General features: G+C 38.8%; 1 protein-coding gene across 5 annotated transcripts in view; it reads right to left on the bottom strand.

Moving 5' to 3' along the window:
• RUNX1T1 (RUNX1 partner transcriptional co-repressor 1) overlaps positions 1-22,435 on the bottom strand; it is a 114,412-nt gene that overhangs the window by 70,681 nt on the left and 21,296 nt on the right. The window lies entirely within an intron of this gene.

Raw genomic sequence — 22,435 nt, 5'->3', positions numbered from 1 at the left:
AAAAAACCCTAGTAACAGTAACACTGTCACCGAAAATGACCTCTTCTAAATTTCAGTTAGGCAAACTTTCTTCTAAAGACAAACAAATAAGTGTGTGCAAATCTAGCAGATATAATTATGCACTCAACAATTATGTGGTGAAATGGACTGGAAAAATAAAATTAAAACAATAAATGTTAATTTGTATTTGCTAACCACGAAAGATGAGTCTGGTGCTCTGCAAGGCACAGAACCCCTTTAAAAAAAAAGTCTTAAAAATTCAAGGAATTACATGAGGAAGTCACATATAGGAAAGTCTATATAGATGGCATTCATTTGGATTATAAAACAGATACAATGAAAATTCAAGGCTATGTACACATGCATACTGCTCTGGCTTAAAAGGGCCACCAGAATATATCTGGAATGCAGTGTTTAGAAGCAAGAATCAAATTATGGCTGCATTTTCCTATGATGCGAGTGCACACATTTTCCAAACTGCAATCTTGTGGCAGGAAGAGTATTTGAGTCATGTGTGCTTGCATGACTCACAAAATACAAATTAAGGAGAGATCTGAAAGAAGGAAGGGGAAAGGCCCTGTATCCCTAACTGGGAGATTACTCCTTTAGCAGGATGTGGTTTCAAACAGGAGGACAGTAAGACATTGAATCCAGCATCGCCAGAACAATCAGAGAGAAAGGGGGAACTACAAGAATCTGCACTGAAGATACACAGGAAAGCTCCCAGGGTTTGGAGAAAAGGATTATAAGCATAAAAAGAAAATTCCAATAAAGCATTAGAACCGAAAGAGTACCAAGTTAAATTGTAGATTTAATTAAGGCAGAGTAGTGCCTTAAACCCCAGAAAAGATGTATTGATAAGCTAGAAAGTGCAAGGGACTTTGAAAGGTAAAACATGTTACTGCTTCTTGAATCATCATTTCAAACTTCACTGCAGTTTAATTAAGTTTATGCAAATGCCACTTACTCAAATCTCAGTTCAGTATAGCAACCCCCATTTTTAAATGAAAAATGATATCAGCCTGACCCTACCACAGATCTGCCCAAATTTACAGTATGCTTGAGGGGTTACCAAAACACATTTTTCTTCCTTAATCCTCAGCTTCTCCTCCAAGAGGTGATCAATACCAATTCCTTTCACTCTTCTATTTCCACATTTTGTTTGGTCTTTATCAGCTCAGTATTGTCAACATGCAAAAATAACATCAGAACTTGTTACAGTCTGCTTCCAAAGGGATGTCCATAAGGAATGAGAACCATATGAGTAGTACTCTTAATAACTGTGTCCACTGGTGATGGTATTTCCTTGTGAACTTCAGGAAGACTTCCTGTCACCTTTGACTTACATTTTTCGCCTGTTTAAAAACACAGTTACGTTGCAGGCATAACTCCAGAATATTTGGCTGGATAATTTTAATTAATTCAGATGTGTGGGCCCTACCAGGTAATTTTTCCTCATGAAAATTTCACAAGATTACCAGATACTAAGAGCAAGAAGAAGCAGAAATAAATCTACAACTCATTACACACGATAATGGAAAAGCTCAAGTAAGGCTCTAGCTTCATGCCATAAGAATTTGAGGAGGAGACTTCAAGAATTTGGATGGGGTCAGTGTCTCTTCTTTAAACCAGATGCAGGAACATTACTAACAGGTGGTATGCTGCAGCACATGGACAAAACTAAGAGGTCTGTGAACCTTCAGTTGAAGTGTCTCCTCTCAAATCCCAAGGTCTCCAGCAACTTGTTGTCTCAAGTTGTTCTGCAATTAAAGGTAACAATGAGGCTCTTTCTCCACACTGCCTAAAAACTTGCAGCAAAAAAAAGAAATTACTAGTAGAGAAAAATTAAAAATAAAACAATAAAAAAACTCAGGACAGAGAAATAAATTCAGCTTTGGTATCAGGAAGCACAACTCCACGAGCTGCCAGAGGAAGGAGGTGAAGTCCTTTCAACCAGCATTGAGCCTGACAATTCTGCTCTTCTACCAGCACACAAAGTCTATTCAAAAAGCTATGGATCAAATTATAGTTTCAGAGCAGAATCAGTGAAAAGCCCAATACTGCTGAAATTTCCCCTGAAACACAACACAGAAGCCAGTACCAGGAGCTGCTCTGCTCTCCTCTACAGAGCACGGGTCTGAAGCACCTCAGACTGGGTGTCCAGAACAGTTAACAGATCCAGCAGAACAAAGAATCATTACACAAGCTGAAGTGACCTTAGGAGATGAGACAGTCTATAACCTTCTGTCTTAAAGTATGTAAAGTTTAGATCAAGTTGCCAAGGGTTTGTCCAATAATCTTCAATAATGAAAATATCACTATGTCTCTGAAAAAGCAGTTTTAATGTTTGACTATCATTATGGTGAATAATTGTTTTCCCTGGTATCTACTTAGATTGTACCATGGTCTATTACTTGTGCCTTTTGCCTCTCATCTTTATGCACATTGAGAAGAATTTGGCTTCATCCATCTTTTCTACACCCTCCCATTAGGTAGTTGTAGACAGCTCATGACAAAAACATTATTTAAAGTTAATTATACTTAACTAGCAACTGCCTACATTTCACCAACAGGAAAATTCCTGCCTTTCGAGGGCCTCAACAATTTGGAGACATGGAATCCAAGCATTACCTTCTCCTCCGGAAAAGTTGTTCATATCCTCACCTTCACAAGATTGGCAAGTAGAACTGGTTTGTATAAGACACAGCTAGGCAAGATGGAAGAGTGAGCTTTGAAATTTTTTTGCAAGATTTTGGAGTGGTAAGGCTCACTCTGGAAGTGAAACACACAAATTCAAATCCTCCTTCTGCTTGCTCACGCTCAGGTCTGGAACATATTCCCTTAGCAGTGGGGAAAGCTACTGCCCGCCAGCAGTTTATGGGAGTAATCTCCAATATTCTTGTCCTACCCAAGAACTGAACAAGAAATATGTTAGGAGGGAACAAGAAGATCAACAGCAGCAGGGGGAAAGTGGCTCCTGCACTGGTCCTGCTCCTTATCTGGGGACTCTGATGTACATGAGGCAGAAAGGACAAATGTACATCACAAAAATGAAACTTGGTGCAGAGATGGCTGAGCTGCTAGAGACTTGAGCCAGTGGCTATAGATAGAATGATACAACATGGCAAGGACTTCACCAGCTTCAGAGAGGAACTGTGTGAACATGGAGTTAGCATAGCAGGATATTGAAAGAAATAAGCCTTGCCAAGTGGGCCAATATGGCTAGACTGTGTCTGTGTGTAAGTAAAAATCCAAGCACTGCTCTGCCCTATGTTTTTCTCAATTTAATCTCTACTTGCCTTAGCATTGCTATCTCTATGTTCCATTTTACACCATACACATTTTTGGGAACAAAATGTAAGCCTACACTTGTGAAGAGACCAACATTTCTAAATATGCACTGGGCTTCCTCTGAGATTACTTACCAGATCCAACTGTGTGAACAACTGAGGACACAGAAATCCTTCAACTCCAAAAAGATATTGGTGTGATCTCAGTACTGGGCTGCTTAACCCTATGAATACTGAGGGAGATCCTGCCATGCACAGATGCAGCTTGATATGCCCAGGAAACTTTAAGGCTGTAACATCATGCACCCAGGAATGAGGAGAATTAGAGGTATAGCACTTTGGATTTGGAAGGCAGCTACTGCTTCAAGTGCACAAGTTGTTTTGTGACCTGGAAGCAAAATACCAGGCTTCAGCTGGTTTTTTGTAATGTTATCCTTGATGTACACACTTGAAAGAAACAAGAGTGAAGCAAACAAACCAGAAAATTGGTAGAGGTATATGTACATGTCCTGAAAAGGACCAGATATTGTGTCCTCTACTCTTAAATACATCAATTTCTCTGTATAGACTTTAAACTGGTATATCATATAGTACCATTTTATGCAAAATTCAAGTTGTCTTTCAAATTGTATATACACAGACCACATTGATTTGCCAGCTATGATGATCATGCCTTATATATATGCTGTAGAGTTCAAAACCTTTAAATCAAGAGGTGATTTGGTGCTAAACACCAAGGAAGTACCTGTCCTGAGAAGCTAACTTGGCTGTTCTCCTCTAGCTAAGGGCCTGAGCTATAAAGCCTTCAGTCTTAGGAAAAGAGTGTTTGGGATGCTGATATATATATATAAATATATTTATTTTCATATATATATATATATATATATATTCATTCCTGCAGCATGATCTGCATTCCATGACGTGTTAGTTACTTTCCATGCATGTGTAGCATGAGGCAGTTCACAGCCTCATGGGTTGAAAATAAGAGCAATAATGTTATGCAGACTTTGGAATTTATTACTACCATAAAAGACGAAGAAACTTTAATACTGTGAAAAGCAAGATATCACATGTCGCCTCCCAACCCTATCATACGTATCTGAAGAACCCAGTGACCCACAGTCCTCTTAGGGAAAGAGCTTTTCACTTGTAGCTGAATCCTGAAGATAAAGTCATTATGTAGGATGATTGGAATAATGATGCAAATTTAACACTCAGACTTGAATATTTCCAGACACATTTTCCTTATTTGGCAGGAAACTTGTTTTGTAAGACACACAGTCCTCCTAATATAACAGCATAGCAACTGCAACTTAGAACAGAACAAGTCAGTTAATGGACTCTTAGGACCCTTTGCTGTGTAACACCACTTAGACACATGTATTTAAAAAACAGGTGGATAATCCAAATGTTCAGTTACTAGGACACTAACAGTTATGTCCATGGCAATTTTGTTTCTGTTCTTTAAACAAATCATCACTTGCAAGCACTAATGTTAAAACCAGAAAGCCACTCTAGTACACAGTGGCTATAAATGCCAAATCAATTTTCAGCAGATAATAAAGTCCATGTTTTACAATCAGCAATACACTGTTTTACTACCCAAAATGTAAGCTAATAATATATAGCTCTGCTAAATGGAAAATGCAGATATGCTGTTAAGAAATGGGCTGGCTGTGAGATGATGGATCATTTCTGCCGGGACCTTCTTAAAGCTATGTGCAAATGTTTTGAAAATATCACATGATGTGGCCATGTGTTAAAAATTACAGCCAGTTAAGTTCTCTGCTAAGAAAAATATGTGGGCAATTTATGAAATGCACTCCAGGATGGAGATATCTTAAGTAAAACCAGATTTTGAAAACAAACCCTTTTTTTTTTTGAAACATGAACTTAAAAAAAAAATAGTTGCAGCCACATCTGGAGAGCAGAAGTAAAGAAAGGGTGGTCTGACCTAATACCAGGCCATCTTCTGAAAGAGCAGCATTATTTCTGGGCTACAATGACTGTGATCACTGATTGTCCTTTTAAGGAAACCATGCTGAATACTGCCATGGGCAATAATAAAGCATTTTGCAGGCCAACATCTGTTCTTTGAAAGTACTATAAAATGACTGATAAATTTATAATGTTTCATAAATAAAGTCTGGAATAAACAGTACCCAAAAAAAAAAAGAAAAAAAAAAAAAAAAAAAAAAAAAAAGAAAAAAAAAGAAACCAACCACCACATTCACAGTAATCAGAGAAACTGGTGTATGGTATTAGATTTGAACACTGTTCCCCCAGGAACAATTACTTAGAGATAAACGCTTCCTAGAGTTCGCTACACAGAACGACAAAATGGTTAACTTGGTTACGGCAAGCTGCATGTTAACGGGATTATCTTTCTAGGGACTTTTCTCAGAGTTGCAGCAGTGCCTTCACAGAAGTCTGAATGGCTTTTACAGCGCTTCATTAGCATTAGCCAGCCCCGCTGCTGTCGCTTTGCCCCGACAGCAGAGCGAGGAGGTGAGCGCCCATCACAATTATAACAGTGCAAGCAATTTGTCTTTGAAGGCAAATTTAGTTTGTGCCATTGTTATCACCACACATAAACCAGGACCCGTCTTTATTACTTCCTGTTCTTTCCCCAAAAGAAGGACTTCAGATGTCAGAATCACTAAAGGGATGGTTCTGAAATCAAGACTTCACACATACACAAAAGGCACTGACATAATATCAGATTACATAAAAATACACATCCTTTTAATCTCCTGTACATAATGTGCTTACTTTTAAAATACAAAATCTGCCCCAGATGGCTAATAATGCCCATTTGAAAAAACACAACACCACAATATTAAAGGGCTAAAATATGCTGTGAACAGATTGAGAGGCAGTTCATCCTAGAGGAGAGTAAAAAAGTGCAGATGGGTGTCAAAAATAGCCAAGTGTCAGATCTGTTCAAGTATCTCCATTCTGGCACATGCTCCCAGTCACAGCTGTTAGTGTATTCTCTGTATCCAAGTGCAAGGTTTTCTAACACTCAGAGCTGACATTAAAACACACTTCTTGCTTGCTACTGCTTTAAGAGAATGCTGCAAATAAAAGATTTATTTAATGGTAAAGCTTAACGAGTATTGATAAGGGTATATATACTTGAGTGTGGCACGTGACATTTTGATTTAAGATGCATGAAATTTTAACCAGCAGGTAGATTAAGTAATTTAAATGCCAAAGGCTTAATAGGTTTTCAAAAACATCCACTCTAGGCATTCCAACAGTTTGCCAATAGCCCCAAATAATGCACACAATGATCAAAACTCATAAGATTGTGTCATTTTAGTACACCTAAGTATCTTGATAAAACACAAAAATAGTAAACCACATGAGAAGATGAGTTTCACACAAACATAAGGGAAACATCAGTGGATGAAAATTATGCACAATGCAGTTTTCCTAATTAATGAATTACCATGTATTTCTAATGAAGACCACATTCCCAGGAATGCAATGCATGCAAATCAAATTTGATGTTTAAAGGGTTAAACTGACCTTTCATAGTCCTCAGTTGTTATCTATGCAAATTAATTTGCCCATATTTCAACCATATAAATCCTCTTAACCTTGTGCTTTGAGCAAACAGAGCCCACTTTCTTGTTACAATCACAGGATCAGCAAACATACCAGCAGTAGGGTATGACCGTATACAACAATCCTAAAAGGAAAACATTCTTCCAACAACTGGCAATACCTACATGCAACTGTGGCTGCAGTAAACTGGCAGATACTGTTTCAAAACACCATCTGTGAGGTGTGCAGACTCTCTGTGATCAAGCATAGCCTCTTCTGCCTGTCCTACCCAAATAATCCACAAGAACCAGCCAGCTGTAGGATCTCTAGCCCTGTCTTTTTTTTATCCAGAACACAAGCTGTTATAATCAGGCACATGGCTTTCTCCAGTCCTTACCAAAGGAAAAAAAACCACAAACAAAACACACCAAATTCAATCTACTCAGTCCTGGTCAAGCGTCTCACAAAACCCCTCAGACAAATCACTCTGCATTAGGAGCATTTTTATTAGCAATAACACTTATCAATATGACAAGTGAACATAAGAACTAAGGGTAATATTTTCCTGAGGAAACCGACCTATTGTAACTCCCAGCTCCACAGCAATTCCTCTAATTCAGCAGATTTTTTTATTGTTTTAGTTTGGATCAATGTATTTCAGTGATTTGCTGGGTGACAGTGAAGGACTATGATTCAGGACAAGGCTGGAATAATCTGTTTTATAAATCTCCCTCACTTCTCCAACATAAACAGCTTTTCACGGAGATAATTTCAGCTGATGGGTAAACGCTGTGAATGATCTCCGACGATCAAATGTTTGCAGATTCAAGGTGCAGCTGACAGTCATGAAAGCCAGCCTGAAGCTGTATTTCTCTTTGCTAAAAATCCCCCGTGCAGAAACCTGCACCCACAAAGCTGGTGACTTTCTGTTATTTCTATCCCTTTTCATTGAAACATCCAGTCTTGCTGTAAGTATCTAGCAGTTCACTTGCACAAATTCCCCTCCCCCAAACACATACACAACAGAATTAGCATCCGCGATCGCTCCATACCCGTATCAGTTTGCAAATCACCCTCTATATTAAAAGAGAAAAGAAAAAAAAAAAAAAAAGAGAGAGAAAATATGCTATCAAAAAAACGATTAGCGTTTCCTCATTTAGAACCGAAAGAGCTGCAATAATTTTGACTCACCAGGCATCCTTGGATAAAATATACCACACTGTAAATGGCTCTCTCCTAAAAGCAAGCTTATTTAGGGCTCAGTGCCTCCTGTTCTGGAATGAACAGAGAGAAGCGAGGAGGGCCATCAGAACTGGCTGTGGCAGCGTAGCTGGAGGCAGGATGCTGGGCGCGTGCGTTTGCCAGGCAAAGACAGATGGAGAGCTGACACTCTGTATTGCACTTGGAGCAGAAATGTGAATGATGACAGGAGCACATGTGGCCTTGAACCCAGCCCTGTCTCTTCAGGCAGAACAATGACAGGGATGTGTGTGCAAATTATCACAACCCCGGCTCCCCTCAGCTGACTCCTTTTACTCTACCTTTCACACCAAGTTCCAGATGACCAAAGAATAGAAACTAAAATGCAGAGTGATAAGCCAAACACTGAATTATTCATTTTTTCTTTAAAAGTTAACCCTTTCCTCTGCTGACAATAATTAAAGGAAAAGCTTCACTTTGACTCAGCTCTCCTCCAAATGTGGAAAAAAATCATTATTTTAACAGCCGTAATTTTGCACTCCATAAGACTACATTTGTTTATTTAGCCAGAAATTCAAAACATGCACAAGAATATACAAGAGAATTCCCCCCCTTCCCACACTTATATCATTATTATTCCCCTTTACTATAGCGAAGAGAGTATCAAAATCACTCCCTCTCTCAGATCCACAGTAGTATGTGTAAAATAGACACACTTAGAAAGCAGACCACTTACATTTTACTATGGTGCTTTTAACCCCCTGGGATTCTTCCATTGATATGTTCCAAACATTTGCAGCTTACTCTCCTTTACCTTGCATAGTGATCCATGGGGGATGAAAACAAAATCTTTCCTGTAAAGCTTTTTCAAAAGCTAAACAATCATGTCCTCCCGATTTCTGATTTTGTGAACCCCTTATAAGTTTATCCTTCACATGAATAAGGTATGCCTGGCTAGGTTCAATTCACTCTTCCCTATTAAGCTTTAATGGACACCATGATACATAAAACTACAAGTCTTTGTTATAGTGCTTTATCTAAAGCTGGCTATTTTCTTCTCAGCAGTCCCTCTTTAGTCCTTTGTAAAACATCTTTGCCTCTTAGAAGAAGCATACGCTTGACTCGCATGCCTTCTGTAGCACATACAGCTTTGCACAAAATACTAGGCACAAGAAAAAATACTGTCCTTTTTTAAAACTCTCCTCCCATTCAGCACTTGCAAAGTGCTTTAGTAACAAGCCATTTCTCCAGCAAGTAGCGTGCAGGTCCTGGTTCTGATTTTGCCTTTGCATTACACATTCAAACCTTTATGGAAAGGCAACAATTCTCAGTCAGATCTTCTCAGTGTAAGGTCTGTCCTTGTGTTCTTATTTATGCACCCCCGATTTTGCATTGTGCCATCTTCTGCCTCTATTATGCAGAAACAACTCTGCTTTTAGGCCTTCCTCTTCCTTCCTCTAGCTACCACAGTGCCCGATAAAGATCTCTTTAGGAAAAGGACACACATGCAAAATCAGGCAGAAAATAGCAGCCCCTCCTAATGTCCGGACTAAACTCGTGAATATTTCTCACTTAAAGAAAATAAATAATTTCATTTACTGATATATCTATAATATCTTTTTAACAAAATCTAAGTGGCACCCTCTCTACATTTAAATAGCAGAGAAATTCCAAACACAGAACTGGCAAACTCAAGACTAACTAGAAAAAGAGCAGCTCCCGTGTCCCAATAAACAGCCCAGCACTAATAACCTAATGTGTCTACTACTTGAGGCAGGTCTTTTCTTCATCTTCATCAGACATCTGTCATTATGAAGTTTTTTATAATGGATTTTTGAGTGTCAGAGGGCCCAAGAGAAACACCAAAACACAAAAACATTTTACTGATCACTTTCATGAAGGGAGAAAAAGCAAAGGGGCAAAGGGAGAGAAGCACGGGAAATGGAGACAAGTGAAGTCTGCGCCAACAAGGCCTTTAAAGTCTTTACTGTCCTTTTGGTTTTATTATTTGATGCACTATTTAAAACCAGTCAGTTAGTATTGTATTTGCTACGTTGTTTTTCTTTTGTAATGCTGTACTCTACATGAAAGGAAAAACATTTTCACAGTTGGAAATGCAACCTTTCATCAACATAGATGCAGCCTGAATCAGCTTCAGAGTAGAAAGTAACGTGTCAACGGTATGACGCATTTTAATAAAACCGAACAATATTCACTCTTAAAAGAAGGTCTTAATATCAGTACATTGTAAATCCACAGACCATGGCTCACGAAATTGAACTTCCATATGCTGTGCGATTATGCATCTTTTTTCTGTGTGTAAAAAGCCTTTTTAAGCTGTTATCTGACTACAGTAATTGCCACTTAAATTGATCCACGTCAACAAAACCTGGATCCCTGGAGATTCTCACCTAGAAGTCTGCTCATCGAAGGGGCTAACAGAATGCCTGTGCATCTGAGACTACTTCAGCATTTTCTCAAGCAGCCAGCTGCATGAATAGTTTCCCCCTCTCATTATTTAATACACTGAGGCAGGCTGCAACCCATTTGGCAGTCCTCCCTTAAGAAGTATCTGTGGAAATTTATTTGCTTTCCCCACCCCCATTTTTAATGCAGTCACCTAAAGCTTGCCCTAGAAGTTTTTGCACCAGATCTAAAATTTTAGCAGGCCAAGCAAAAGTGGACAGCCCATCCTGTAAAATGGTTTCACTGTCCACCAAAAAAGGAAAGACAGTGGTTTTAACACAGAACAGTTCTGCTGCATCACAAGAGTCAGAGTACTGCCAAAATGAAAGGGATATGAAGAGAATGAAAAGTCCACAAGACAATCTAGGGCCAGTTTCTTTATGATGCACATGACGTTACACCATCCTGGGTGGGCACCAGCTCCTTCTTTGAAGATTACTCAAAATGCTTTACAAAATAATTTTAAATCATCCTCTAGGGGTCCTTAGTTTAAAACAGGTAGAGAAGACAAACCAGTCTCCACAGTCTTGTATTTGAAGAGGAAGGAAAAAGATTTTTATGCAGCAGATGATATAAGGTAGCCAAGACATGGATCTGATGGAAAAGGGAAATTCCTAATGACCATCATTTAAAGTACAGAGATTGCCTTTTGTGCAAACCCAGCTTAATAACAGGGACTGGAAGTCCACTGAAACACATCTGTAGTTAATGAAAGCTCTCTATTAACAGTGAAGGAAGAATTTGACTCAAAGCTTTTCTGTAGGACTTCTCAACTTCCCGCTCTACTTATAGCAGACTGTTGTGATACATTGTGACTTCACACAGTGGGTATTAAGTGAGTTAATTCAAAGGAGCTGAAACCTCATTGATCCTAATTGAAAGCAATACACCCAACCAAATAGTTTTCTACCCCATCTGCTCTGGCCTGCCACCAGCTATTCAATACAAGAGAATTAATAGTTTCAGATATTCTAACAGACCCAATAAAAGCACTCATTTAAGCAGGACTGCATTAACAAAGTGAAAAACCAAGGGCAAAATGGGTTCAAATGGAGCATTTTACTCCTAGTTGGCTTTAACAAAGCTGAATAATGCTTATTCTGACTTTTTATGTGCAAGACTTGATAAACTGAATGAGAAGGCACTCAATGATCAGTCAACGAGCATTGATGAATGGTCATTAGGACCCCCCCAATCTCAGGGAAGGCCATTCCACAAAGTGGCACACCAGCTTGAAAGGGCGGACTCACTAATGTCCAGATTTCCCCGCTTGCTTGTTCCACTTTCACTTTCAGACCACTGGCCACCAAATGAGGCTGACATATTGGAAAATAATCTTTTATGGGCGAGTGGTAAATAAAAATGGAGGCATTAGCTGGGCTTTCAAATTCAAATCTACTAGTTTTGTCAGCCCCAAAACGTTTTGATTTTCCACCCAGCTGGAAGCTATTAGTGTTTTCTTAAGACATCCCACTGACAGGGCAAACCCACCTAATGTGTGAGCTGTGGAGGACAGGAGACAACCACTGATGCGGGGGACAGGAGACAACCACTTCTGGATGCTTTCCTAACTTTATTCAGTTGACTGTCCAACCATAGTACAGTAAAGGCAACAACTCCAAGAGAAGCTCACTAATTTCTTGTTGCCAAGTATCTCTGATTGCTTGATGCAATGGCAGCCCACCTAAGCCTGTAATGGAACCCTCAGTGCAACTTTTTCCATGACACTGTACTAGCCTCCCTTGGTTTTACTGCACTACCACAAAAGGCTCAAGCTACCCAAGAAAGACACTACTCTATAAACTTCTAATTCTTTGCTTGGAAATGGAATTTAAATATTCCAATAAGATATGTGCTTATCTGTTAACAGCAGCTCTTTACGCATGCAACTCAAAACATTTGCCAGATAGCACTAAACATTTCCCTAAGCATTTCCTTATTGGCAAGGCTTTCTGGACTTCTGAAAAAAGACATATGAGACATTTAAAACATATACTGCTCTGTGAAACATAGACTAATTGAAATTACCTACACAAATCAAACACTGAGCAATTGAAAGGTAGTCACCAAGGTGGGAAGAAAATATTCTTCATGCCTAAGACAAACTGTTCATTGATGTTATCTCGAGTACTGGATTAAATTCATTGGAATTGAGAAAGCATTCATGTCTTTTTAGTTAAGAAAACTTGTAAGTTATATTCATATTTCAGCAATACTCCAAAGAGTATTTTAAATCATCTGTTAAGAAAAGGCAGCCTTGACAATGCATTAGACTTAAAAACCTAGACTGTCTATTGCTTTTTGATCAAAAAAAACTCCCCAAAATTAATTCTTGTTGAACACACAGAAATTCCAGTGACATTTTGGGTGCATTTCAGGTTTTAAAACAATGAAAATATACATTACGACCTAACATGAAAGAATAGCTCCACAGAAAATTAACTGACTCGGAATGGGAGGGACAACAGGCCTTAAAGAATGCACGCTCTTTTGCTCTCTTTAGTAAGAACACTCACATGGACAAACTCACATGTAAGTGTACCTGTTGTGGGATCTATTTCTTTCACTAGATCTAGGCTAAACAAGTTTTGCCTTGCATTTTTATTAAATACTATATTTTCTATATTGTGGGTAAAGTAAATTAGAATTGACTGCTAATTTCTATCATCATTTGACTTCGAAGAAAATTACCACACCATCTGTGCACAGACACCACTCATGCACTTTAGAAAATTTGATATTGATTTGAAAATATTTCTGAAAGAAAATACCAATGATGCTGTCACACTAACAGAGAAAGAACACATTCAGTGTGACTTGAAGAAGCCAGGAAGAGTATCTGCTCCCGCTGAACTATGGCCTTATTTTAAGACACAAAAAGAAGGGGAGAGGGGACAGTGAAGGAAAAAAGGGTTTCAAGCTATCAGTTGCTTTCTGACTTGAAGCTCGGAGTGTTTGTTCATTTAACATGGGTAGGGAAACTCCTCCTGCTGTAGCATATTAACCCAAGTTTTGACCTCTAATCGATGTCTTTTCAATGTATAGGATCTTCATAATAAAGATAATGTAGAGCATATTTGTGTGAAAGCGTATCTACCACTAGCCATAAATTTGAGCCTTGCATTTTTCCCTGTAACATGTCAATATTTGTGACACTAACTAAACATATTTTATTCATTTGACAAGGATTGTTACATTATATTGAAAACTTTTGTTTCAATGTCACCACCTCCCCGTTTTGACTGATGGCGAGTTAGTTTTGTTAAAATGCACGGGGTGATAGCGTATGCTCCAGTGAACTTTCCCTCCTCTCAGCACCAGAGACAAAAACCTGCAGCTCTGCTCTGTGCTGGCAGCCATCTGGCCAGCTTTCTCTCAATGCCTGCCCCACACCACACTGCAGGCAAAATTTCAGGGCTCTAGAGCTCTGTGGAGCTATTCATGACATACCAATTTCACATTTTCTGCTTGTATGCTTGCAACAATAAATGCTAATGAGGACTATGAATGACATTTTTAAAGACAATAAAAAGGTCTCCAAATCCCTTGCATATGGAGACACTATTTTCTAAACTTCACCTTCTGTTAGGGAGCCATTACACTCTAAAGGAAAAAAATAACCTAAGGAGAACAATGAGATGATCAAAGCATAACCGAGTCCTTAAGAATTCCAAAGAAAACAATGTTTGCAAAGCTAGCTTAATGACAGACAGATTGCATGCTGATGTACAGCACTAACACTTAAACATAGTGACTCTCTTTTTCGATAACACTGCTACTTCTCATCGAGGGGCTCAGAACAGGGAGGGGGGGAACTCATAGCAAATCCTCCCTTTCACTGATCATATAAAACTCTACAAGCCACAGACTTGGACTCAGCAATTACTAATCTCTAGATGAGTCCAAGAATACTCTAAATAAGCCCCAGAATAAACTGTAATTACTAATGGATTTGGAATGCTACGCTTTCATAGAGATCTCTGTGCTGACAAAGTGTGGCCAAGACAAATATCAAATTATATTTTCTTTCTACAAATCTGCCTATTGCAATGCTATTTCTAAGAGAAAAAAAAACATGACAAAAGGGAAAAGAAAGAAAAAGAAAGAAAAAGAAAGGAAAGAAAGGAAGAAAGGAAGAAAGGAAGGAAGAAGGAAGAAAGAAAGAAAGAAAGAGAAAGAAAGAAAAAGAAAGAAAGAAAGAATGAAAGAATGAAGTTGTCTTTACTCTGAGAAATGTCTCTTATATTAAAGACAACTTCCCCTTATTAGGAAGATTAAAAACACTTCCAGGAAAATCCACCAGGTGGAGCAAATACACAGCAATACAAAACATTTATTTATGCTTGTACTGCCATTTTCAACAGGGGGAAAATGGTTTATATGCAAATATTTTTACCTATTGACCTCCCTTCTTCACCCTCTTGTCATACATTAATAAACTTGTATTTATTTACTACATTTATAATGGTACAAAAACTTAGTTCAATATGAATTTGCAAACCACAACAGTTATCAGAAATAGAAGAAAAATTGAAGAATTATTCAACATATATATATGTAACTTTTCCCAAAAATATAAGGATATGGTTGTGCTAGTAAAACACACTGACAAGTATTCCAGAAAATAAAGCTTAGTCTTCCATCAGGTGGGAAAATCTTTTTACTAGCCTCCACTGGAATGGGCTGGAAACCTGTCCGTTCTGCATGTCTGGTTGTGTTTTCATACACACAGTAGTGCCCATAGCATCACAGCACTGCCATTGAACAGCATGTTGGTGTTTACTATTAATGCTTTATTTTAGTATGACATCTGTCAACTACTGATTAATTTCAAGAGGGCAAGTGAATGAGGACTGTAAATAAATATTTTAGCAAATCTAGGACAGCTAAGTATTATTTCTCCATTTAAATTATTTGCTTTCCAGAGCCAGGTGAGAAAGTCACCTCATCATCAAGTATTTTCTGTTTCCCTGAAGAATTAGGAGATCTAATGGAACAAAGGCAGGGGGTAGTTTTTACATGAAGAGAATCAAGTCCAAACAGAACAGTCGTTCTTTTATGGATGAGTTTTCTCACAGTTGTAACAGAACAACCCACTGGCAGACCCTGAAATTGCTAAAATGCCAAGTAGTATTACCAAATGAACTGCTCCAATGCAGTTCAGTATCTGGAAACACAGTAGAATCAGCACACACTCATTCAACCCTTGATGATAGAAAAGCATTACCATTTTTAAGTGACAAAAGGAAGGTGCTGATTTTAGTCGGATCTTTTTCTTTCCATTGTTTCTTTAGTTATACCTTCCATCACATTCTTCTCTCACTTTTCCAATCAATGTCCTTTGTTTTCCCTCTGCCATCACATCTACTCCTAAATTAATAAATCTGGGGCCACCTTCTCACTCTGCTACACATCTCTCTTCTCCAACTCACTACATGACCTGCCTCTGTTCCAGCTGCCATTTATCTTCTCCCACCTCCATTAACCCTGACAGCTGAAAGAAGTTTGAAAATTTCAAGGTGTGAGTACTACCATACAATATTACCCACAATTAGCACATAAATTGAATAGCAACAACCAGCACTCTAACTCTGAGGGAAAAACACCGTGCCAGTTAGGTTTCCATTACAAAACTAAGCCAGAATGGTATTCACTTAAAGTGCTATTGAAGAAGCACCTCAAGCTCTCTGGAAGGATCATGTGTTGACATAATATCTGTGTTTCTAGTCTGACCTAGAGGAATCCCATCATAGCTGAGGAAAATTAAAATACAAAATCTTTATTTCTTTAAGAACTGGGAGGAGCCTTGAGGAACACAGACCTGTAAATATAACTTCACTTTATCTAATTGTGTTGTATTCCACATGGTGCTTCGTTGCAGCCATTCAGAAGAGAAGCAGAAAAATGCAAAGGTGATTATGAAGTGGAATTTCATACCAAGAGCAAATTACACCACTTTACACTAGAAGAATATCTGCAAAGAGAAGCAGTAAATGTTTGGGCACAATGCAAGGTGCCAGTTTAAATAAAGCCCAAACCATCTTGGGAGCTATTATCCACAAGAACTTTCCTTAAGCAAGATTATCACAGCAGAGGCTTGTGGAGATGGCCAAGATATTTTTTTAAAGAGAATGCTGATTTAAAACCATTATCACCAAGGAATTTTTGAGTGGCAACCCTGGTGTAAAGGCTACCATTTGTTATTCGCTATTTTCAAGGAGACTCTAGACAGCCAATGGGTAGGAAGAAAGATAATGTGGTGGTTGCTGTCACCACATGTCCATGGAGAACTTTTGATTTAATGGACTGCTGGCTGAGGTGGGCAATGGTTGGCTAGAGGTCATGGACAGTTCATTGGATTATAAACTCTGCAGAAAAAAAAAAAAGAAAGGCAACCAAAACACTGGAAAAGAGGGACACAACTTACATGATTTGTAAAGGTTAAACTAACAGACAGTGCTATCACAGAGACACATAATTTCCCTCATATGTACAAACACTGTACATATGTCATGTTCCATTCAGGAACATGAGACTGACCACAATGCATAAACCATCTTTTTTTTCATCCAACGGATACAAGTAATGCTTATTTAAATTATGGCTTCTTTACAATATGGCAGGACAGACATTTAAAACTACACGTCTAAGTAATCTACTTTTACTTAAAGGCACCCTTACACCAGGGTAACTTAGGGAGTTTGTACTGAAGAGAGGGGCCTGATTCTAAAGGTGAAGGATTATTGTACATATTTAAGAGTTCATTAGATCACAATTATCAATCTGATAACACTGTAACAGCTCTTTGTTGCACCATCCCCTGAAAATCCTTTTCAGATAGAGGATTAGTGTCACAATAGGTGACAATGACTCTGGGCAGCCTGCTCTGTAGGTGACTCCTGTCTGCATATGCACATGCACACTGAAAGCTACCTCTCTCTCACCTGAAGCTCCTCAAAATCCTTAACTGGCAATGTCTGCATTCAAGAAGAAAAGTATGCCCTTACATCTGTATTACAAATTTCCAATTAAATATTAGCAGGGAAAATCTAACTAACTGCTTTGAAAGATTTCAAGCTCACCTATGAAGCACCCAAAATCTCTAGCACATGAATATGTTTGCTGAGCCTGTGGGCATAACTCTATAGGCTGGACCAAAAGCCTTCAGCATGAAAGGAAATGAAACCTTAGTTAATTTTCAGCTCTCCTTCTCTACTCCTGCAACCATAAATATCTTTCTTGGAGCAGCTTCTGCCCACAACAATAAAAAGCAACAGTCACATGCTACATTCAGTTTTGCTGGAAAGCCTTATTAGTTATGTTCCCTCCCTTTACTACTTTTACTTGGTGATTTTAAATTCTACCAGTACAACTATTTACACCACTGTGTTATAAATTCAATTATTGAAATTGTACAAATAACTGTAATATTCTTCACTTATCATTCAAACAAGAAATCATACTTTAAATTCTTCACACATACATATTAAAAAAACCAAAGCAAAACCAAAAACAAACTAACAAAACAAAACCAGACAAAAATAAAACAAACAACCTCAAACAAAATAAATAAACAGACAAAAAACTGAAACAACCAAACACCTGTCCAAGGCCTTTGCCCATGTAAACATACAGTTTCTTTCAGCTATAGGCAGAAGCTTTACATCCCAATGAACACTATCCATCTATGGACCCAAACCTGAATGCTGCCTGTGACCTCAACAAACAGCATCTATGAGGAGCAAGGACTATAGCTGACCCTATCCCTGCACTTTAAAATTGAACACCAAACTGGACATCTAAGAAAATCCCATGAATAATGAGAATGGAAGCACTGATAGCTGCCATTACTGTTAATGGGCCAGAAACAAACACTAGCTTGGTTTGAATCCAGGGGACAAAGAAAAACAATGCTGCCAAGCACACTTAAAAAGACAAACTTAATATGCCAAGCATGGTGATTATATAAATGATAACTACAAAAAAAAAATACTATTTTCAAAAGTTTAACTGTTGCATAGAACAAAATCCACCTCAAATAATTTGCTCCTCAGAAGATTTGATTTCTGAAAATAAGAGGTCAAGCAAGAAACAAATAAAAGAAAAAAGGCGCAAATTCAGAAGCAAAAGGGTTAATGTTTTGTTTCAGTCAGTGTTATACCAATGCCAGAATTACAAGGGAAAGACTAAAAAGAGCCAATTTTTTTTCTTTATTATTATTATTCTTTAAAAGAAAAAAAAATCATGCCTATCTGTCACAGGGTTGTCCGGGCTGGAAGAACCGGCAGGAACCTCAAATTCCTGACCAAACCCTCTTCCACACAATGCCTCCTGAATGGAAGGAACCGAGGCCCGGCAGAGATAGCCCCCTGTCAGGAACCGGCCCTGACGTTTGCGGACAGACGGGGCTGGCCTCGCAGGATGTCAGAGCAGCAAACTGCTGCTCGAGATACTGGGTTTTCACACACTCCCAGCCTGGATGTTTTGCTCTTCAGGTAATTAAACAAGGAAACGGGGCTGATGTGTACGAGTGTGACCCCTGCGCGGCGGCTCCGCGGCTCTGCACATCAGCTTCCGCAGCACCGCAGAGCCTCCTGCCGCCGCTCCTGCCCCTCCGCCGCTGAAACAAATCCTCCTGCAAATATCTGCTGCTATTCCCTCCCGCCCCCACCCCCACTCCACCAACGGCGAAATTATTTGCACCTTCATTTCTCATAAAAAGAAGGAAAAAATGAAAGAAATGGGTAGGTACTTGGGTGCAGCTGTTCTTCAGCCAGCCATTCAAAATATTAAATTTGTTGGGGGGAGGGGATGAACAGACAGAAAGACTAGGCAAGGGATTCCCAAATTAATGCTTAGTTTAAGGTCATTACTCAAAAATATTCTGAAACATATTGCCAATTTGTCCAGCCAACAGCCAGACATTCAATTATTTAGAAATAAAATTAATCTGATTTAAGCATTATTGAAGAGTCTTTGTCTTAAAAGAGGACAGAAATCATAGACCAAGGCATCAGAAAAATAGACCAGTGTTTTCTGTCTCTGTTTTCCCAAATTTCAGAAATGGGAAAGGGCAGGTGTTACCACCTATACTTGGCAGAAAATCCTGCATAGGGCTGCTCTGTGACTGACCTAGTTTCTACGCTCTTTAAAGGCTATTTAAACAAAAATTATTTTTAAGAAAGGTAACCCATTCCAACTTCTTTCTGAAAAATCCACAGAATAGAATATTGGCTGAAAAGAGAAGAGCCCAGAAGAAAGAGGAGTACAAAAGCATGCCTGCTTGTCTGTGTTCGACACAAAGAACATTAAATGAAAACAACTGGCACGCTGCCAAATTCCTATACAGGCAAAGAGATTCAAATAAATTGATTTCACGCATCACACTGACCTGGGATCAGTGAGCAGTGGTACAATACACTTGCTGCTCCATGTGGGGCAAAGCCCATTAACGTTATCAGAGACACATTACATTGAGGGGGAGCGGGGAGGGGGGCACAGAGAAGGGACCTAAACTCTGCAAATTCAGAGAAAAAAAATCACTTTGAAAAACGAACTTGAACTGGAGCACTTCGTTTAAGTTTACCAATAAATACATCATAATGCATGAGCTTGTCCCCTGCTCACCTCAAAGGTTTCAAAGACCATATTTTCAAATTAAAATAAATACTGATGTCACACACACTCCCCTTACATTTTACTTTTAACACAGTTGTTCTCGAACTCACTTATTCTGTGTAAATTTCCTCCCTTCCCCATCCGCTAGCATTCTATATAGCTTATGGGTTATTTTCTTTGTACTTCAAAAGCTGGATTCCTGCCCAGGATACTCTTACTGGCGCAGAAAGCAAGCTGGAGAAATTGGCCACTGCTCTTAACTGGCCCAAATCAACCTGACCTAGAGAGAAAAACGCTTTATTTGCAAAGTAGCAATGAGCAGGGCACCAGTATCCTTTGCAGAGTCATTCATACATGCTCCCACATACCAGGGAGCTGTCTCCAAACCAGGATTTCGAATTTCACTTTCTTACTAAGGTGAAATAACCCATATTTGCTGGGGAGTCTCTCCTTGTCATCCTGGCTTTGTTTTTCATTATGCTCTCTCACACTCCAATCAAGAGCAATGCCAGCAAGCCACAGGTGTGCACCACATGAACAGATGAAATTCTGATTGGAAGGACAACTCACTGTCTATAATACACTTGCTTACTCTTTTGCATCTCTGGTATGTTTGAAGGGGACTTTATTATTTTCACTATAATCCTTAAGACACATTAGTAAGCAAACAATTGTTTTGAAGATAAAAAAGGAAGCCAAGAGAAGATGACTCTGCAATAGCAAAACAAAGAGGAGGATGCTTGAAAGGGGTGATATCAGCAGAAGTAGTCATTGCTACAAGAAGCCATTGCTTCAAGGGGGCAATAGACTCCAAACACCTTTTGTTTGCCTTCTACTCCATTTAGGTTTCAAACAGCAAGTCAAATCTTCTTGGGCACAGCAAAGTCCATAATAACTTAAGCTCAAACAGTGTTGGCTTCATCTCTAATTACTCACTGAAATTTAAAACAAAATAAACACTGAAAACGTGGCGCTTCTTGGCCATTTAAGGCTAAAATTTCTGGGCATGTCACAAATACATTCAGATGTAGACACCTTATCCAGTCACCTCAATTCAAGTAAATGTCAAAATGGGAATGGCCAAAGATCTAAGAACTCTTTAACCGCCACTAATCACTCTCTAAGAGCTACAAAGCAGTTTTGAATTCTTTATTACTAAGGTGAAAACTACACAATATTGCTAACTCTGTAAGAGGTGTCACACAAGAGATGTGTTTCTTTAGGTATAAGCTACAACTGATAGAACTGCACAGAGAAAGGAATCATGCAATACACAGCAACTTCACCACAACAGAGACGTGCCTGCACCTAGACAATACAGAGAGCACAACATGCACAACAGTGAACAGAGAGGGATAAGGTGCTGTTCCTTCCCTTTTATGAATACTTCAGCAACCATCAGATCACTTGGACTTTATAGAGATGAAGTGAATTTTAGTCATATTAATTCCCTTTCTTAAAATTAATGGTATTAGAAAATAAGCCTTTTTCCCAAGTTGTAGGAAATTTCCATTATCTTGCACATGCTCTGACAGCAAAAAACCACAATAAACTTCCCATTAGTATGCCAGCACTTCATGCTTCAAGCATGACATCTTTACTTTTACATTAATTTATTTTTTAAATCCTTTATGAAGGCCCATACGGCAGAAGAAACCAACCAACAACCACCTGTACAGGGTACATCTGCACTTTGAAAAACAAGACTGTAGATAGCAAAAAGGAGAAAATAATCAGAAGGCATACACTGCTTAAATAAGCAAAATCAAAACACAAGAAGAAACCCTGCTAAGATTATTCATTCTCTTCCAATGCTGCCTGAGTACATGAAGGTCCCACAAAAGCATGTATTTGTTTTAAACTGAGCTAGGAACTCAAGTTAGAAAGCAAATTCATTTTTATTATGATTTAATTTTTTTAAAATACGTTCACACTGATGCACAAAACCTCAGGCCTGGCCCTTGCCACAAGGTGATGTGCAGAGGCTCCTGCTGGCTCTTTCAGATGTTCTCCATCTCTCCACACCCTGCAGGCAGAGCAGGATGGGCCATGGCGTCTCAGGTGGGAAAACAAGTAATATGATCAAGGCTGAGCTACCTTTAAAACTATCCAGGGCAAAGCCAAAGGTACTCAGACACTATTCATCTTATTTTGGTACATACTCTATCAAAGTTATGTCAGGCAATAGGGTCCAACACTGACAAAGAAAGTTATCCAAGTGTTGGAAAGCACTTAAAGCCAGTTTAGCAGTTTCTTGCCACCCAGACACACACCATTTTAGAAAAAAGTTTTTCCAGCAATAGCAGATT

Source organism: Oenanthe melanoleuca, chromosome 2 (assembly GCF_029582105.1).
Source record: "Oenanthe melanoleuca isolate GR-GAL-2019-014 chromosome 2, OMel1.0, whole genome shotgun sequence".
Taxonomy (NCBI): Eukaryota; Metazoa; Chordata; class Aves; order Passeriformes; family Muscicapidae; genus Oenanthe; species Oenanthe melanoleuca.
This window is presented reverse-complemented; position numbering and strand designations above follow the sequence as displayed.